This window comes from Bufo bufo, chromosome 2 (genome assembly GCF_905171765.1).
Source record: "Bufo bufo chromosome 2, aBufBuf1.1, whole genome shotgun sequence".
Classification (NCBI taxonomy): Eukaryota; Metazoa; Chordata; class Amphibia; order Anura; family Bufonidae; genus Bufo; species Bufo bufo.
Genome location: NC_053390.1, coordinates 558,475,424 through 558,494,739, shown reverse-complemented (window position 1 = coordinate 558,494,739; position 19,316 = coordinate 558,475,424). Strand labels below are relative to the sequence as shown.

General features: G+C 43.0%; 1 pseudogene; it reads right to left on the bottom strand.

Moving 5' to 3' along the window:
• Positions 1-386: 386 nt before the first annotated feature.
• Positions 387-19,316, bottom strand: part of LOC120990972 — a 91,446-nt pseudogene continuing 72,516 nt past the window's right edge.

Sequence of the window (19,316 nt, the reverse complement as noted above, 5' to 3'; positions counted from 1 at the left end):
CCACGGTTTGCATCCCTTTCTGTGCTGCGGAGCAAAACGGATCTGTTATGACCCACAATGCAAGTCAATGGGGACAGATCCATTTTCTCTGACACAATAGAAAACGGATCCATCCCCCATTGAATTTCAACGGAGTTCATGACTGATCTGTCTTAGGTTTGTTAAAGATAATACAACCGGATCCGTTCATAACGGATGCAGATAGTTGTATTATCAGTAACGGAAGCGTTTTTGCTGAACCCTGCCAGATCCAGCAAAAACGCAAGTGTGAAAGTAGCATTAGGGTGCATTCACATCACCGTTTAACTTTCCGCTCTTCTGATCCAGCAGAAGAAGAGAGAGAAGAAGAAAAACTGTATCCTGTAAAAAATACAGATCCTGTTCCATCAGTTGTCATCCTGTGCTTTTTCAATGTAGGACCGCGCTGCTGTTTTGCCAATAGGGGAATCTTCAATCTAGCACAAAGTCATGCGCATATTTGGACATAGGAAGCAGTATCAACCTCCACAAATGCACTCCTCTTCTCCAACACACTCCTGTAGGATATCAAGAGATCGCACCAATAGTGAAGCACTGATTTCTCCAGTCATATAAAAATGTTTATTATACTCACCAAGCCAATCTTTGTTAGAAGCATATCACAAGTTGATGAGATACAATTCGTACTCTTGCCCGACCCAGGTTTTCGCTTTCGCGCTTCTTCCTGAGCATAATACACCTTTTTATCTGACTGGATAAATGGATGACGGAATTTGGGACACCTACACGTTACATTTACACAAGCTTTTATGACATTACATGCTAAATAGGAATTTATATCTAGTTGGTCCCACCCTCCTCCTTCTGGGAAGGCTTTCTACAAGATTTGTGTCTGTGGGAATTTTAGCCCATTCATCCAGAAGAGTATTTGAGAGGTCAGGCACCGATCACAATCTCCATTTTAGTTCATCCCAAAGGTCATAAACAACCTACATAAGGAAATGAGCCAATAATGTACCCATAAATTCTAAAAATATAAATCTTTATTATAACACGTGCCTTCGCCTCGGGCCGCATATGTCAATGGTCTTACCTTTTTTATGGACTGGGCTCAGTTATCAAATTAATAATTTGGGCTTTTCCATTGTATATGCACTATGCTTATTTTGAAGTAGTAGTCCAGACATTCTTGTGTATCTTATTTTAATTCCCACTAGACATTTTTTGGCTCAGGAATGGCATCTTTTCTGTCACCTATCTTTGTATCATGTAGTTTTATTCATTTTAAACATGTGTTATAATAAATATTTATATATTTATAATTCATGGGTACATTATTGGCTCATTTTCTTATGTAGGTTGTTTATGGTCTTTGGAGCTTGTACCAAGTAATTTATATTTGGGTATACTGCAGCACAACAGCAGTGTACTATACTCTGCTGACTAAAGTGTCATGTGTGCTTCTAATGTTTGGTTTGTTTTGTTTATTCATCCCAAAGGTGTTCGATTGGGTTGAGATCCGAACTCTGTGGGGTCCAGTGCAGTCATGTTTTTCCACACCAAATTCAGTCAACCATGTTTTTATAGATATTGCTTTGTGCACTGAGGCAAAGTCATTCTGGAACAGGACGGGACCTTGCCCATTCTGTTCCTGCAAAGTTGGAAGCAAATAATTGTCCAAAATTTGCCAAAATTGGAATTCTGGAATTCAGCAGTTATTGAGTCAGAAGAGCAATTTTACTTTTATGCATTATGTGTCTCACACACAGTGACCCTGCTCTGTAACGTTGCGTGGTCTCCTCTTTGTGGCTGAGTTGCTGTGGTCTCCTCTTTATGGCTGAGTGCAGTGTCCCACTCTGTTTTGGAAGTGGGCCACTTAAATCCCATGTATGTCATTTTATGCCATTATATTTTCTATGTGTTAAGCTGCAAATTCCCTACAACAGGCTGGTAGTTGCATTGCATCCATTCACCCCTAGATGGTGCTGGTACCATATATATATATATATATATATATATATATACACCTTAGGGTGTGTCAGTTCTGTGTAGAAAGAAGGAAGTGGGCTGAGGAGTAAGGAGAGAGATAGTGAAGGAGTCAGGAGCAGAACCGGATAAGTCCAGTATGTAGCTGCTAATTTTAACCCCTTTGCCCTGGCCAAGCTAAGGGAGGAGGGAGAACATCCTTACAGCTACCTAGCACAGACCAGAGTAAACTGCGAATATAGAGAAAGTCTAGTGGAGATAGTAGCAGCATTAGCTTATGGATTCCACAGCGTCAGTGACCGGGAAAAGCCTAAAAGCACCTGGACACAGCCGGACGACTAGGCGCAAGGTTGTCCATTACCACATACTTTTATGGACATTGTGGACCAGTGTTTCTGAAAGCAACCAGTGCAAACAATGGAGCAGAGGATTCATGCCTGCCATTAGGGAGACCACCCTGTCGGTTGCCAAACACAAATAAGAGTCATTATTATATCCAGTATCTGGTGGCTAGAGTGTGGACAGTTAGAAAGGAACTCTCTCAGACCATCCAAAGGAAAATCTCAATGCACCTATTGTCAAACCTGTTACTAGGATTGCAGCTAAGCCAATCGTGTATGCATCATATGGGTTGTCACCCTTGCCATGTAAATGTACTGCACTAACTACCTCAAGGCAATTGATTAAGTAAAAGGTTCCGTTGTTTACAACCATCGACTCCTCATCCTTTCTACCACCTTCCTTTGCACCTAACGATGCTGGCGTTACAAACACCCGGGACCCTGCCTCCACGGAACCTTAAACCATTCCACCAAGGGAACCTCAACCACCATCTGGCGGGAGTCCCTGGACAGCAGAGTGTGCCCCGAAGGAACTGGTGCTGTCTTTCCATTCACTGCACACAGGCCCAGGGAGCTCTACAAAACATTGAATAAACAACTACTACCCCCATCGGCCCACCAACACTCAGATATTGCCCCTGCGGCCCGATCGCTGCATGAGTTGCTGTGGTCTACTATTTATGGCTGAGTTGCTGTGGTCCCTAAATGCTTCTACTTTGCAATAATACCACTCACATTGTGGAATAACTAAGAGGAAAGAAATTTCATGAACTGACATGTTACAATGGTGGCATCCTATTAAGTCTCTTTCATACGCGCGTTACGGATTCTCTCAAGGTCTGTTCAAGAAAAAACTGATGGTTTTGCAGGCAAATTCAGTCAGTTTTGTCTGGGAAGGCGTTCAATGTTTCAGTTTTTTCCACACGGGTGCAATCAGTTTTTGATGCGTTTTTCACACACGTAAAAAATAAATAAATGAAGAATAACAATCTACACCTCCTAGCAACCACCAGTGAAAAATGCATTGCATCCAGAAGCAATCCGTTTTTTACTGAAGCCCTTTTACTTCTATGGAACCAGAGCTGTGTGAAAAATGCAGTACATAGAACATGCTGCAATATTTTTTTTCCGAACGCAGAAATGATGTGTGAAAAACTATGCTAATGTGCACAAATCTCTCACCTTTAGGCTTATTGCACACGAACGTGTGCGCTCCGTGGCCGTATTGCAGACCGTATATGCGGATCCACAATACACGGCACCGCTTCGTGTGCATTCCGCATCACGGACGCCCACCCATTCACTTCAATGGGTCCTCAAATCTGGAGATGCGGAATACTGCGGAATGGAAGTACGGAACGGAACCCTACAGAAGCACTACGGAGTCCTTCCGTGGGGTTTTGTCCCGTATGTCCGTTCCGCAAAAAGATAGAACATGTACTATCTTTTTGCGGAACGGCTGGATCGCGGACCCATTAAAGTTAACGGGTCCGTGATCCGCTGCGGCTGCCCCGCCGTGGGTGTTCGTGCATTACGGCCCGCAATTTGCAAGCAAATATACTTTTAAGGTTCCTTCACACACATTTTTATTCAGAGTTTTAAGTGGTAGTAGGCAGGGCAGTATTAATCTGTACATACATCTTTTAGGCTCAGTTCACACTTCAACTATTTAATTAGTTATTTCATCAGTGATTGTGGTCCAAAACCAGTAGTGGATCCTACACAGAGATAAGGTATAATGGAAAGATCTGCACCTGTTCTGTGTTTTTGCACCGCACCTTGTTGTGGCTCACTATAACTGATGGAAATAACTGATCAAATAACTGGTGTGAACTCAGCCTAAGGCCTCATGCACACGACCGGGTGCCAGCCGTCTGTGGACGCGGACTCATTCTCTGCATAGGAACGATAATTTGTGGTGTCGGCAAAACGACATGATCACCAGATATACGAGTGTTTGCTCTTCACCGGCACCTTTTACACAGGCCAATTATCGGGAACAAGCATTTATACAAACATTCATCCTTGATAATCAGCCATGATCGATGGTCTGTGTTGAAGGACATTTAGGGAAACCAATTAAACGTTCCCGATAATTGCCTGATCATCATTTACATGCAGCAATCACCTCAGCTGTATGGGGACAAGTGTTGGTATAGTGATAGTTAATATATACTACACTGGTGGGGAAGGGGTTAACCTAAGTGATCGCCAGTAACTGGTGATCGCTTTATGTCACCTGGGTTAGTATTATGCAGATTTTACTACGGCTAGGGCTACATGGCAGTTTTGGCAGAAATACAACAAACCGGATAGGCTTTTAAAACATTTCCTTTGTGTTCACTGCATAAAGGAAGGAGAGAGTATAAAATGGAATGACTTGAACTTTAGACAGGTAGATGTGCTGGAGGGGTTTGCTTCTGTCATTTGAACATACTGTTACAACTCAAGTATCTGCTGATGAAGACCTATTGTTTAGGACTCGCAGGAAAAACAGTGCACTCATCAGTAATGTGTTTGATGATGGATAAGCCTGCAATCCTCAGGAAACGCTTTACTTTTATTTGCTTTTTCGGAGCAATAATGACAGAGCCAGATTACTGGTAATTTAATCCCAATTACTTTTTTATGTCATGTTATTTTTATTACGTTGTATTGATCATTGTCTGCTGTTTTTTTATGTGAAGCTTGCATCCACTGATGCTTATTATCTTCTGCTTTTTATCTTCTGAATCTGAATGTACCAAAATGATTTATGCATTTTTCTATTTTCATATGGGTCAAGTTATTAAGTTTGTTCTTGGGATTAAATTACCAGTAATCTGGCTCTGTCATTATTGCTCCAAAAAAGCTAATAAAAGTATAGCAAGTGTTTCCTGAGGATTGCAGGCTTATCCATCATCAAACACATTACTGATGAGTGCACTGTTTTTCCTGCGAGTCCTAAACAATAGGTCTTCATCAGCAGATACTTGAGTTGTAACAGCATGTTCAAATGACAGAAGCAAACCCCTCCAGCACATCTACCTGTCTATAGTTCAAGTCATTCCATTCTATACTCTCTCCTTCCTTTATGCAGTGAACACAAAGGAAATGTTTTAAAAGCCTGGCCATCTTTTCTATCTCCTCACTACTGCAGATTTATTGATGGTGAAAGCCACTATAAAATTACATGACTCAGATAGGATTATCCAAGAATTATCTTATGCAGATGGTTTCCAGAGTCAAATGGACTGGCTATCTTTAGCATCATTTGCCCATAGTCCAATAACATGTCGATCAGACACATCATAGGTTATGTATTGGTCCATGATCATCAATGAAGAGCTAACCTATCATGTGTTGCCCCACTCTGTTGTACTTCTGAAGTTTATGTGAGATACATGCCTCCAAGAGCTCTCAGTAATTTGAAACAGTAGTTTTGCATGTCATTTTTTCATTTTATTTTTATATCATTTATTCTATCCATTTTGCTCCTGTTATGCTATAAAAAAATATACCAAACAGATACGTTTTCTCATCAGTAGACTGCATCTGGATATTACTTTATAATAAAAATCAGTGCTGTGGGGCCTAAAACTTATACCTATAGATAAAACAGCTTTGCCTACAAATAATTTGCCCCATCATAAACACTAGTGGAAATATAATAGCAAGTCTCTGAATAATACAGGCACACATGTACCAAAAAAAAACTATACAAGGAACACATAATATATTATAATATACTGTAAGATCAAATATAACTACCACAAAGACCAATAATATCATCATACAGCAGGGGCAGACTGGTCAGGTATATTGGCCAATTCCCAGAGAGCTGCCCCGAACCCTCCACATGGCCAGCCGTGTACATAGCAATCTGAATGCTCCTTGCATTAACTAACTCTTGGAGTGTCAGGTACTTATGTCCCCGGGCAACTGCAGCAGGCGTCCTTCTGAATTCTATTATGTTGCCATCCTCAGGACGATGATAACAGTTGAGAACTGCAGAGGGATACAGGAGCCAATGTTTCTGTGCCCCGGCGTTTACCATCATAGGCCTCAAGGCATTAGGCTGGAAGCCTATGAGGCAGTAGAACAACACAGGCAGTTGTTAAGCAATAACATCTTCACAAATTCAGAGCTCAGGGGGCGCAATGATGTCATTGTCACTTCATCACCCTTCCTGCAATGGGAGAATTTAATGCCGCAGGCCGGAAGAGACCTGTGACCTGCATTGCAGACAGTGGTGTGCAATGGGACTCAGGTGAGTATTAGAATCTTTTATTTTTACTTGCAAACTGGGGCATTATAGCGAGAATTACTAAGGGCAATATAGCAAGCATTTCTACAGGCACTATGGGGGCATTTTTAATAATGGGCACTATAAAGGCATTATTAAAAGGGTTTTCCAGGATATTTTTATTGATGACCTATCTTCAGGAGTCTCAATCAGGAAAACACTGATTAGGTCCATACATGAGGTGTCGTCCCCCCCCCCCCCCCCCCCCATAGGATGAGCTTCTGACTTCCTTCCTGAAGGGTTACAGCTTTATACCGATTAAACAAAAAGCTCCATTCCCTAGTGCAGGCATGCTCAACCTGCGGCCCTCCAGCTGTTGTAAAACTACAACTCCCATCATTCACGGACAGCCTACAGCTATGAACCTACAGAAGGGCATCGTGGGAATTGTCGTTATACAACAGCTGGAGGGCCGCAGGTTGAGCATCCCTGCCCTAGTGGAACATAGCCAGAGCATGCACCCTATAGTTTTCACTGTGTACGTGTTGTCCATCTGCTCTCACCCCAGACTTTGGAGCGACCAGTTCCCATGTCTGCAGTGAGTCAGAATCCTAAAATAACCTTGATAAAATACGTAGACAAAGCCTTACTCCCTTGCATATGCATTCACAGGTACAAAATGGAATTCAAATGATCAGAAACGACATCTTCACACTTTACCTGCTCGCCATCAACATCGCAACGGTGAACAGGTGTAATTACAATAAGCAAAGTGAATGGGACTGCTCGTTCCTCTACAATTGAAGTGAATGGAATGCCTTCTTGTAATTACAGCTGATTGGCGTTTTGCTGGGTGTCGGACCCCCGGTAACCCCTTTGGTACTTATGGCCCCGCCTACTTGTGTTGATACCACCTTCTGTCAATTTGGATCTTCTTTCAACATTGGGCCTATTTTACTTTTTTCCAAGGGGCATTTTAAGTTCCCAATCTACAACAGTCATGCAGTGACCATACAGTGGTCACAGTATGGTGATACCATATACTCTGCAGAGTATAATCATACTGTGAGTAGAATCAATACAGTACAATTAAAGCCAGTGATTCAGGGATGATGTCTTCTTGGATTGGAGTAATTCAGTTTACCTGTTATTCTCAGTAACAGTGCACCACACAAAAATAATTGGCTTCTCAGCCACCCACCACTTGTGTCCCACACAGTAATAGCTGCCCACACAGTTTTGTATTCATCTATACAGTGCCAACATATTTCAAGTGCTGGACAGAGATTGTCATCACTCACATTGGTGCCTGCCCCCACTGGGGCTCAGAATCTAAATTCCATATAGTCTCCCAATCTGATTTTGGAGTGTGGGTGGAAGCTGATGTACCTGTAAGAAATCCACAAAGACACAACACATACACTCTGAGCAGATGTTGTTCTTGATCAGATTCAAACCCCAGATGTCAATGTTGTAAGGCAACAGTGCTAATCGCTGAGCCACTATGCTGCCCATACTGTAAGAATGGTTTCTTTGTCCTCAGAAGAAGCATTACCCCCATTTGCATCCATACAGTAATAGTGCCCCACACTAATAGTGCACAACACAGGAATTATACACTGCGTGCAGAATTATTAGGCAAATGAGTTGTTTGACCACATCATCCTCTTTATGCATGTTGTCTTACTCCAAGCTGTATAGGCTCGAAAGCCTACTACCAATTAAGCATATTAGGTGATGTGCATCTCTGTAATGAGAAGGGGTGTGGTCTAATGACATCAACACCCTATATTAGGTGTGCATAATTATTAGGCAACTTCCTTTCCTTTGGCAAAATGGGTCAAAAGAAGGACTTGACAGGCTCAGAAAAGTCAAAAATAGTGAGATATCTTGCAGAGGGATGTAGCACTCTTAAAATTGCAAAGCTTCTGAAGCATGATCATCGAACAATCAAGCGTTTCATTCAAAATAGTCAACAGGGTCGCAAGAAGCGTGTGGAAAAACCAAGGTGCAAAATAACTGCCCATGAACTGAGAAAAGTCAAGCGTGCAGCTGCCAAGATGCCACTTGCCACCAGTTTGGCCATATTTCAGAGCTGCAACATCACTGGAGTGCCCAAAAGCACAAGGTATGCAATACTCAGAGACATGGCCAAGGTAAGAAAGGCTGAAAGACGGCCACCACTGAACAAGACACACAAGCTGAAACGTCAAGACTGGGCCAAGAAATATCTCAAGACTGATTTTTCTAAGGTTTTATGGACTGATGAAATGAGAGTGAGTCTTGATGGGCCAGATGGATGGGCCCGTGGCTGGATTGGTAAAGGGCAGAGAGCTCCAGTCCGACTCAGACGCCAGCAAGGTGGAGGTGGAGTACTGGTTTGGGCTGGTATCATCAAAGATGAGCTTGTGGGGCCTTTTCAGGTTGAGGATGGAGTCAAGCTCAACTCCCAGTCCTACTGCCAGTTTCTGGAAGACACCTTCTTCAAGCAGTGGTACAGGAAGAAGTCTGCATCCTTCAAGAAAAACATGATTTTCATGCAGGACAATGCTCCATCACACGCGTCCAAGTACTCCACAGCGTGGCTGGCAAGAAAGGGTATAAAAGAAGAAAATCTAATGACATTGCCTCCTTGTTCACCTGATCTGAACCCCATTGAGAACCTGTGGTCCATCATCAAATGTGAGATTTACAAGGAGGGAAAACAGTACACCTCTCTGAACAGTGTCTGGGAGGCTGTGGTTGCTGCTGCACGCAATGTTGATGGTGAACAGATCAAAACACTGACAGAATCCATGGATGGCAGGCTTTTGAGTGTCCTTGCAAAGAAAGGTGGTTATATTGGTCACTGATTTGTTTTTGTTTTGTTTTTGAATGTCAGAAATGTATATTTGTGAATGTTGAGATGTTATATTGGTTTCACTGGTAAAAATAAATAATTGAAATGGGTATATATTTGTTTTTTGTTAAGTTGCCTAATAATTATGTACAGTAATAGTCACCTGCACACACAGATATCCCCCTAAAATAGCTAAAACTAAAAACAAACTAAAAACTATTTCCAAAAATATTCAGCTTTGATATTAATGAGTTTTTTGGGTTCATTGAGAACATGGTTGTTGTTCAATAATAAAATTAATCCTCAAAAATACAACTTGCCTAATAATTCTGCACTCCCTGTAGTTCTTTAGTGATCCCCAAATACAAACCAAATGGGAAACATCATTTGTTCGCCTCTTATAAACGTGGTCATCACAAATGCGCGGCATGCCTAGGTAAAAAGTACATTCATTCCCTACACCACACAGAAGGAATTATTGATGGGACACATCACAAACCATTTGAACACCCACATAAGATGTTACCTTTAAGATGTGATATTCAACTGCTAATATTTCCAATGTATCTAAGCACTTTAGAGATGTTCGCTTTGTTTTTCAAGGCATCAAAAGGATATAGAACCCAATTAGGCGAGGGAACCATGAAATGAAACTCTTCAACAGAATTAGGGAAAGATCACATCACCGTTATTTTTCCATTCTTCTGATCCATCAGAAGAACAGGAAAATAATGAAAAAAACGGACTCTATAAAAAAAAGTATCTCAGACGGAAATGGCTCAAATGGCTCAATTTTTTTATTTATTTTTCTGTTCTTCTGACGGATCAAAAGAACAGAAAAATCACGGTGATATGAACTATCCATAACTTATTAATTTAGCATTTTAGCAAAATAGAAAACCAAGGGGCACTCTGTAACTAGAAATACATGAACCTTTGCAAAAAAGAGGGTAGCAGAGCACATGGCAAATATTAAAAAAGGATACGAATTACATTCCCTGTCAAAACATTTTAAAGAACAACATAATTGTGACCTTTCCACTTTGTTTTATACGGCATTATAAAAAGTTAAGAGGCCTTGGAGGGTAGGTAACCACATCGCACACATATCCAGAATGGAGTCTAAAAGAATATTTGATTTTAACACCCTGATACCAAGAGGTTTGAATGCTGATATTGGAATTGTTTGGATTTCTTTAGAACTCTGGGGTGGCGGCCTGTTGGTGATGGGACATCGGGTGTCTGGCTGCTTATCAGCACCCCAATCTCTCCTTCCCGGCAGGCTGCCTCCCCCATTCACTTGTAAATTCCTCCAGACATTTCTCCCCATCAACATTGTGTGAGATATATCTGGATTTATATTTGTACCTTGATAGATGACTTAAATAGCACATGAAAAGCGTGGTGAAATCGCATATGCGTTTTCTTATGTTTTTTCCTATATGTTTTTTTTTTCCATAATTTTATATATGCGTTTTTATATATGTGTCTTTTACATGCGCTTTTAAGAGTCCCCCTAAAAGATAATGTTTTAAAGGATACTATTTTTGGAAATATGTGTAGCAGTATGTTTTATGTAGTTGGAGTATCCTATAGTTGTCCCACATATTATCCAGAGACATTTAAGAATCCAGGTTTATATATTGTGGTCATCTCACTGTCCCAGCAAGCACTGCTTTATTCTCCATGTACCATATAAAAAGGAGCCTTTGACACTCACTGTTCAACCACTGAGGAAGGGGCACGTTTAGTCCTGAAACGCGTCTGGTACAGAACAGTGAGAGACCTATGAGGGCCAGTATCTTGTGGATGTTTGAAGTTCTACTCTTGGCCAGGAATAACACATAAAAGCTGCCGCATCTTCAGTCTGGACCCTAGGACCCAGAATAATTATACTACCTCTGTCACGTGGGACGCCTTGTGGAGGCTTGTGGACCACGTGGGATGCCGCGTATGTCCTGGCAGCGCACAGAAACAGCACACAGCACCGACGGCTGCAACAACTGTGGAGCGGTAAAGTACCTAACCTGAACAAGTCTTAAAGGAACAAAAGTCTGGATATATACTTATATATAGCAGGGTGTCTCTGTGATATATTGCTACAATACCTGGCATATTAAATAACCTCACTGGAGTATTATACCCCACAAATAATAAGGACACTCGGGTCGCTGCACATCTGTGAGATTAAGAAGCAGCTTTCATTGCATGAATACTGTTCTATTTAAGTTCTAGACTGTTGTTTTATTGTTTTGCCACAAGAGGTCGCTGTTTCCCATGCACAGCTCATTCTCTTCTCAGATTACAATATGCATGAGAGGTGTCGTTAACAAGCTGCAGAGAAGACAGCAGGCAGTTGCCATTTTGTGAGGAGAGAGAAAGACAGACTGAGGTGAATCTCTCCGCATCCAAGTGCTCGAAAGCATTCTTTTGTGACCAGTACCGCAGCCAAAGGGAGCTGATCGAGACCAGGATACAAAGGCTAACCAGGAGAGCGGATGTCTTCCAGGAGTACTGTTGAGAGCTGAAGAATGGATTACCTGTTCTGTGGTACCACACGTTAGACTGAAAGACTGTTCGATTCAGCTACCATTAGAGGGCACCGTGCGGTGCAACACAGGGGTCTCAGCTTCAGGCTGAGTATATGTAACTTTATTTCATGCTAACTGTATTTTAGAGCTGTAGATTATTTTGCTGTGTTTCAGTAAATAAGTTTTGTTTACAAAAGCCAGTGTCTGAGTTGCTTTCCTTGTCTGTGACTTCGCTGTATCCTGGGGATCCCATCCCGGTACACGGCTTACACTTCGGATTCCTGTAAGATGGTCTTTTAAATTTTGATACAAAATTATTTCCAAGTTGCTGAACATATCTCTGTGCACACAAAGATTGCTAACTGCAGAAAGGGGTGAGTTGTGTTTTTAAGGCTACTTTCACACTCGGGTTTGGTGCGGATCCATCATGTATTTGCACAGACGGATCCATTCAGATAATACAACCGTCTGCATCTGTTCAGAACGGATCCGTTTGTATTATCTTTAACACAGCCAAGGCAGATCCGTATTGAACACCATTGAAAGTCAATGGAGGAGGGATCCGTTTTCTATTGTGCCAGATTATGTCATAGAAAACAGATCCGTCCCCATTGACTTACATTGTGTGCCAGAACGGATCCTTTTGGCTCACTTTTGTCCGCCTCCAAAGCGGAATAGAGACAGAACGGAGGCAAAATGAAGCATTCTGAGCTGATCCTTTTCCATTCAGAATGCATTAGGGCAAAATGGATATGTTTTGGACCGCTTGTGAGAGTCCTGAACGGATCTCACAAACGGAAAGCCAAAACGCCAGTTTGAAAGTGGCCTAAGAATAAATGTACTTCTGGCAATGCTATGAATAAAAGATCATCAGAATGCTTCCTGTAGCTGGCCAGCTAAGACCTGTCCTAGGTTGCTAATATAGCTTATATGTTTACACAGCTAAACCTGCCAAAAACCTTAATACAGTTCCTATGTTCGTGTGTTAAAGACAAAAGCAGAGTTATTCACTGTGACTTCATGTTTGGATGTCATAAAACTGTTATATATTGTGTTCACAGAAGCAGAAAAGATAATATGCCTTTAAGATCCATTATATGGATGTGAGGTAAGCTCAATGACACAGCAGAAACAACAGAAATCATAGAGTTAAACTGTTGCTGCTGGGCAGGAGTTTTGACCAATCACAGCCAGCCTCACACACAGCCTGTGTGGGAAATTCCCCTAGCAGGAGTTGCTGGAATCACCAGAGAGAGAAGCTGAACAGACATTCACTCCACTAAGAGCTGTGTTTTATGGAAGCAAGGAGACCAAAATAGGTATTTAAAACACGACGAGTATGGTGGCTCACCCCCTAGTGCAATATGTAAGGTGCTCAAGGTCTGATCTGACTCACCCAGTCAGAGGATTCAAGGGGGACGGAGATGTAGACCGGCACTTTATATATGGAAACAGCAGATATTTATTAATATATAGGTAAAAAAGGTGATTTACACAATAGATAAAATAGTAACTGCAATAAAAAGAAACACAATATATTAAAATAAGTGCAGATGTATATCAAGGGATGTACATGCCACTCATCAAAGAAGTGGTGTCCAGGTTCCAGATAATATGATCCAATATTATTGATCCTGGTTAGTAGCAGTTAGTTTCAGCCAGAAAAAATCGCCAGTATTCTGGTTGAACTGCTCAGCTATAATGCACCATATCATATATGCACCATATCATATACCGTCAAGTTTTTCAGCCAACGAATTGGCCTGATAATAAATATTTATTATTATTATATTATTAATATATTTATCATCAGGCCAATTCATTGGCTGAAAAACTTGACGGTATATGATATGGTGCATTATAGCTGAGCAGTTCAACCAGAATACTGGTGATTCTTTCTGGCTGAAATTCTTTTGGGTCTCAAACCTTAATTACAGATTCAATGAGCTTCACAGATATTGCACCAGAAGCAATTGTGTGATCCTGTGGAATACAGGGTAGCTATTATACTATCCGTATACTATTGGTAGATGCCATCAATATATTGGGCTGACTTGCACCTTCCTATATTTCATCTGGATGCCTGAAGCACCTCTCATCTGTCCAATTTCAAGCTGCACCGGGCCCTCTGCCATTACAAACTAGATGCCGCCCCAACCCCCTGTATTGGGGGTCATTCACACTACACAGGGACACTGTTATGGGGGGATCTGTGGATGCTATTTATGTGTCAGCCACAGAAACCCTCCCCAAAGCAGTGTCATGCCATCCACAGATGCTCCCATAACAGTGCCATCTACAGATCCCACCCCCCCCTAACAGTGCCATCCACAGATTCCCCCATAGCAATGTCATGCCATCCACAGATGCCCCATAACAGTGCCATCCACAGATCCCCATAAAAGTGTCAGCCACAGACCCCCATAACAGTGCGTCATTGACAGATCCCCCATAATTGTGTCATCAACAGACCACCATTAGTTCAAAACCCACCAAAAGCACTCCTTTTGGTTCAAATTTTTTTTTTCTTATTTTCCTCCTCAAAAACCTAGGTGTGTCTTATGGTCCGATGCGTCTTATAGGGCGATAAATATGGTATTTCAAGCATTTGGTGCGCTCTTTAAACCTACTGTTTACATAGAACGGTGCTAGAGGAATTACAGAGTAATAGACAGTCTGGTTAGACTAAACGTCAGAGATATCAAAATTCTTCTAATGCCACAGCGCAAAAGACAATTCATAGTGCTGCGCCTGCCACAATTCCTACATAGAAGCAAAAAGGAAATATATTTTATGTAATGACTAGAGTTTTTATTAATATATAAGCCTACCTGATATTTTTCCATGTTTGACTAAAGCAAAATGTTGCTTTTACTTTGAAAGAGATTTGTGCTCAGTGCACGCAACTCACTTTGAAAGGTTATCTCTGCAGCTCTACAAACACAGACCGTCCTAGTTATTATTTTACAGGCACGAAAAGAATCTTTAAGTGTGTCTGAGGCTACGTAATGCAACAGATATATAAAGAGTGGGCCTGAATTGTATAATATAAAGAAGTCTGTGTGGGATCTGCAACCAGTATTCTCCTAGACAAGATGGAGCAGAGCTGGTTTGAGAAGACTGCTGCCAAAGAAATTCTCAGAGAGTTTAAGGCCTGATTCACACGTGCAGTAAATACTGCCCGTGTATCCACCGCATCTCCCAGACCAACAGTGGCTCCCCTGACCGGGACTGACTGCATCATAGTTATTTATGATATAGTCAGTTTATTTCTGTGAGGAATATGGATTCATATTTACTGTCAGCCATGTCCTCACACCCCCATTTGCTGACAGATAGCGAAGGTAGTGAACTCCACAGGAGGACACTGCTTCAAAGCCCCCAGCCCTGCTTGTCATTTGATTCACCTTTTGGCAGGTTCATCAGTGTAGACGCAAAATAAGTTTCCACCCCCCAGCCATCTGATGGTCAGCTGGCAAGGAAGAAAGCCCCAAGGCTCCACGCTTCAAGGAGGCCCCAGGTGGAGAAGGTCACACCTCAGTCCACCAGTGTGGAGCCAAGCTAAATCCTGCAGGGAAACCCCCAGCAGGAGGTGTCAGCCCTGTCAGGATGAATGCGACCTCCCAGACATGTTGACACCTACATTTCATAAGGAATTATGAATCGCCTGGCCATCGCAGGCGCAAACCAGATACATATTTGTGTCCCAGTGGCCATGATGTACGTGCCGTCTTTGTTTAATAGGGCAAGGTAAGGGAAAGGAGATATCCATATCTCCCCACAGAAAACACATAACGGTACCAGGTTTGGACTCTACTTGTAGCCGGAACCCAGGCAGATCCGTTGGTCCCAGAACCATCTCCCTGTGACCCTCTGGTCTGGAGCTATGAACCCTAAAGGGTTTTGTAGGTCATTTGCTGCCAGCTCAGAAGAGGGGGAGTGGACCCGTCCCTGAGGCCGGAAGGGCAGGGGCCGGCTACAGGTTAAATGTCTAGTGCCAGCAAGCAGGCGGGTCTTTCTCTGAAGAGGGGTCACATCCTGCAAATGTGTTTAGAGGAACCCTAGAAGTAGCTGAGATCACGGCCCTTCATGTGGACTCCAGCAAAGAACATCTCACAACCAAAAGGAACTTTCATCTACCCGGTAACTGACTTTTACACTGCTTAACCCTGTTGTACCCATATAATCTATATCTGTAACCTCAGACCACTGTATATATTCTCTGTGTATATTGTGTTAAATCTAGTGTGCCCTTACGGGCACACTATCTTGTATCTCGATCACGAATCCCCACGTCCGTGTTTTGGCCTATTTATAAGCTACTGCGGGTTGGTTTCTGACCCTATATAATACCGTTAGCGGACCGGGCTTATATCAAACGAGAAGCTGGTGGCAGATTTCCCGGGCTGAGACAGCGCTGTTTTCACTGCGGCAGTGAAAAGGCTCTCTCAGCTTGTTGACTCTCTGTGCCCGCGTGGACAGGAGGTGTGTGTGTAAACTGTACCAAGCTGACATTACAAGCTCCTCTGGAGGGCGTAACTTCACGTTTTTGGTAATCCATGACTATACCGCATAACGTGAGCTCGACGTAGGTGACGTCAAGCGGGCACGAGGTGTGGTATTCGTCACACTGTCTGATCGCAGATCTATTGTACTGTACTCTTATCATCATGTGCGCACAATAGAATAGACCTGCAATCACATAGAAATTGACTGTATTTCGAATCACTATGATACAGTCACTTGGGGTCAGGGGAGCCATGGTTGGTCTGGGAGATGCAACGACACATGGGCCGTGTTTCCCGGTCCAAGCATGGTTGTATGAATCACGAATAACATTTAAAGCCTAATGTCAGGTTGACGTACCTTTAATAAGGGGCTACAGTTTGTACTGACTAAGGTGAGGTGAGGAATAGTGATGAGCGGCATAGGCAATATTCAAATTTGTGATATTTCGCAAATTTTTGGCAGAACATTCGCCATAAATTTGCAAATTCGAGAGCTCGTGATCTCCAGTCATTGTTTACTCGATTGTGAAAATAGGCAATGTAATATATTCATGATAAATTTGCGATAAATTCACGATTAAAATATTCAACACTATTCGCGAATACGAATATATAGCACTATATTCTAAATATTTGCGAATTCTCGAAGTGGCGATATTCGTGATTAAAATTTGCGATTTTAATATTTACGCTCAACACTAGTGAGGAACCTAGGAGACCCTAACATTCTTCACCATGGACCTCCACAAGGTGGACTTAATCAGTCAGATGCCCAGGTTGTGTAATGCATGGACTACACCCATGACAGCAGAGGGAGCTGTGTGAGATGTATTCAGCAACCTGAAGGAGGCCAGGACCCAGTAAAGAGAGGTAAATGTGTGCTGTGGGAGGCAGCTAAGGTTGAGCTGATGAAACATTAGGTTCAAGGGGCTCTGGCTTGAAAGCCGGAATAGGAGATTCCGACACTGGTGTACCAACAGGGACAGAAGCCAGAGGGTGAACTGTGTAGTGCACACCACAGATTACCAGGGAGTCCTGAGAGGACCTTATAAGGGCTGTTTGCCAAAGTGAAATGAATGTGCAGGCAGCAACAGTGAGCGTAGCATTTCCCAGGGCAGGGAATATATGCTGTTTAGGGTTAAATCAACCAGGTCTAATTCCTTCCAAAAAGTTTGTTAGTTATACTGTTATTTCAGAATCAGCTCCCGGTGTCCTTCCAACCACTCCCATAGTTCATTAGGATAAACGTAGAATCAAAAACAGAGGGAGCATGGGCCTCACAGGGTGAGACAGCATGTACAGTTTCAGTGGGAGCCTTGCATAGTCACCTTGTAAGACCGTGTACCGGGGTGGGCTTCCCAGGATACAGCGAAGTCAGGGACAAGGAAAGCAACACCGACACCAGCTTGTGCAGAAACAGAAACTTTACTGAACAGTGGTATTAAACAGGATATCACATATAGTTGAAAATGCAGTGAACATAGCATAAAGTTACATCCACTCAGCCCGTAGACTGAGACCCCTGAGTTACACAGCACAGCGCCCTCGAGTGGTAGCCAGTAGAGTTGAGCGAACCCGAACTGTAAAGTTCGGGTTCGTACCGAACTTTAGGGTTTTCGGCACCCGAACACGAACATTTACGTAAAAGTTCGGGTTCGGTGTTCGGCGATTTTTATGGCGCTTTTTGAAAGGCTGCAAAGCAGGCAATCAACAAGCGTCATACTACTTGCCCCAAAAGGCCATCACAGCCATGCCTACTATTGGCATGGCTGTGATTGGCCAACTGGAGCATGTGACCCAGCCTCTATATAAGCTGGAGTCAAGTAGCGCCGCCTGTCACTCTGCTCAGATTAGTGTAGGGAGAGGCTGCAGCTGCTGTGAGAGAGAGATCAGGGAGAAATCTTATGAAGATTCAGAAATGCTTCTTTACTCAGCGATCTACAGCAAATGTGTTTTGTGGGTGCAGTGCACAATTTTTTTAAGCCTGCCCTGAGCCAACTACTACTGAAAATGAACTTTTTTTTCTTCAGTTAGTCAATATCAATACATAATCGGCAGCCATTTTATGCAACGATAGTGCACAGGCTATCTGCATGTCTGCAAGTCCAGAAATACAGACTTAGGCCTCATGCCCACGACCGTTGTGTGCATCCGTGGCCGTTGTGCCGTTTTCCGTTTTGACTTTCAATGGGTCCGTGGAAAAATCGGAAAATGCACCGTTTTGCAGCAGCATCCGTGATCCGTGTTTCCTGTCCGTCCAAAAAATATGACCTGTCCTATTTTTTGACGGACAACGGTTCACGTACCCATTCAATGGGTCCGTGAAAGAACACGAATGCACACAAGATTGGCATCCGCGTCCTTGATCCGTGGCCATAGGTTACTTTCATACAGACGTATCCGAAGATCCGTCTGTATGAAAGCTTTTTCAGAGCTGAGTTTTCACTTCGTGAAAACTCAAATCCGACAGTATATTCTAACACAGAGGCATTCCCATAGTGATGGGGACGCTTCTAGTTAGAATATACTGAGAACTGTGTACATGACTGCCCCCTGCTGCCTGGCAGCACTCGATCTCTTACAGGGGGCTGTGATCCGCACAATTAACCCCTCAGGTGCTGCACCTGAAGGGGTTAATTGTGCATATCATAGCCCCCTATAAGAGATCAGGGGCTGCCAGGCAGCAGGGGGCAGACCCCCCTCCCTCCCCAGTTTTAATTTCATTGGTGGCCAGTGCGCCCCCCCTCCCTCCCTCTATTGTATTATTTTCATTGGTGGCACAGTGTGCGGCCCCATCCCCGCCCCCCCCTCCCTCCCTCTATTGTATTATTTTCATTGGTGGCACAGTGTGCGGCCCCCCCCCGGCCCCCCCTCCCTCTATCTATTGTATTATCATTGATGGCCAGT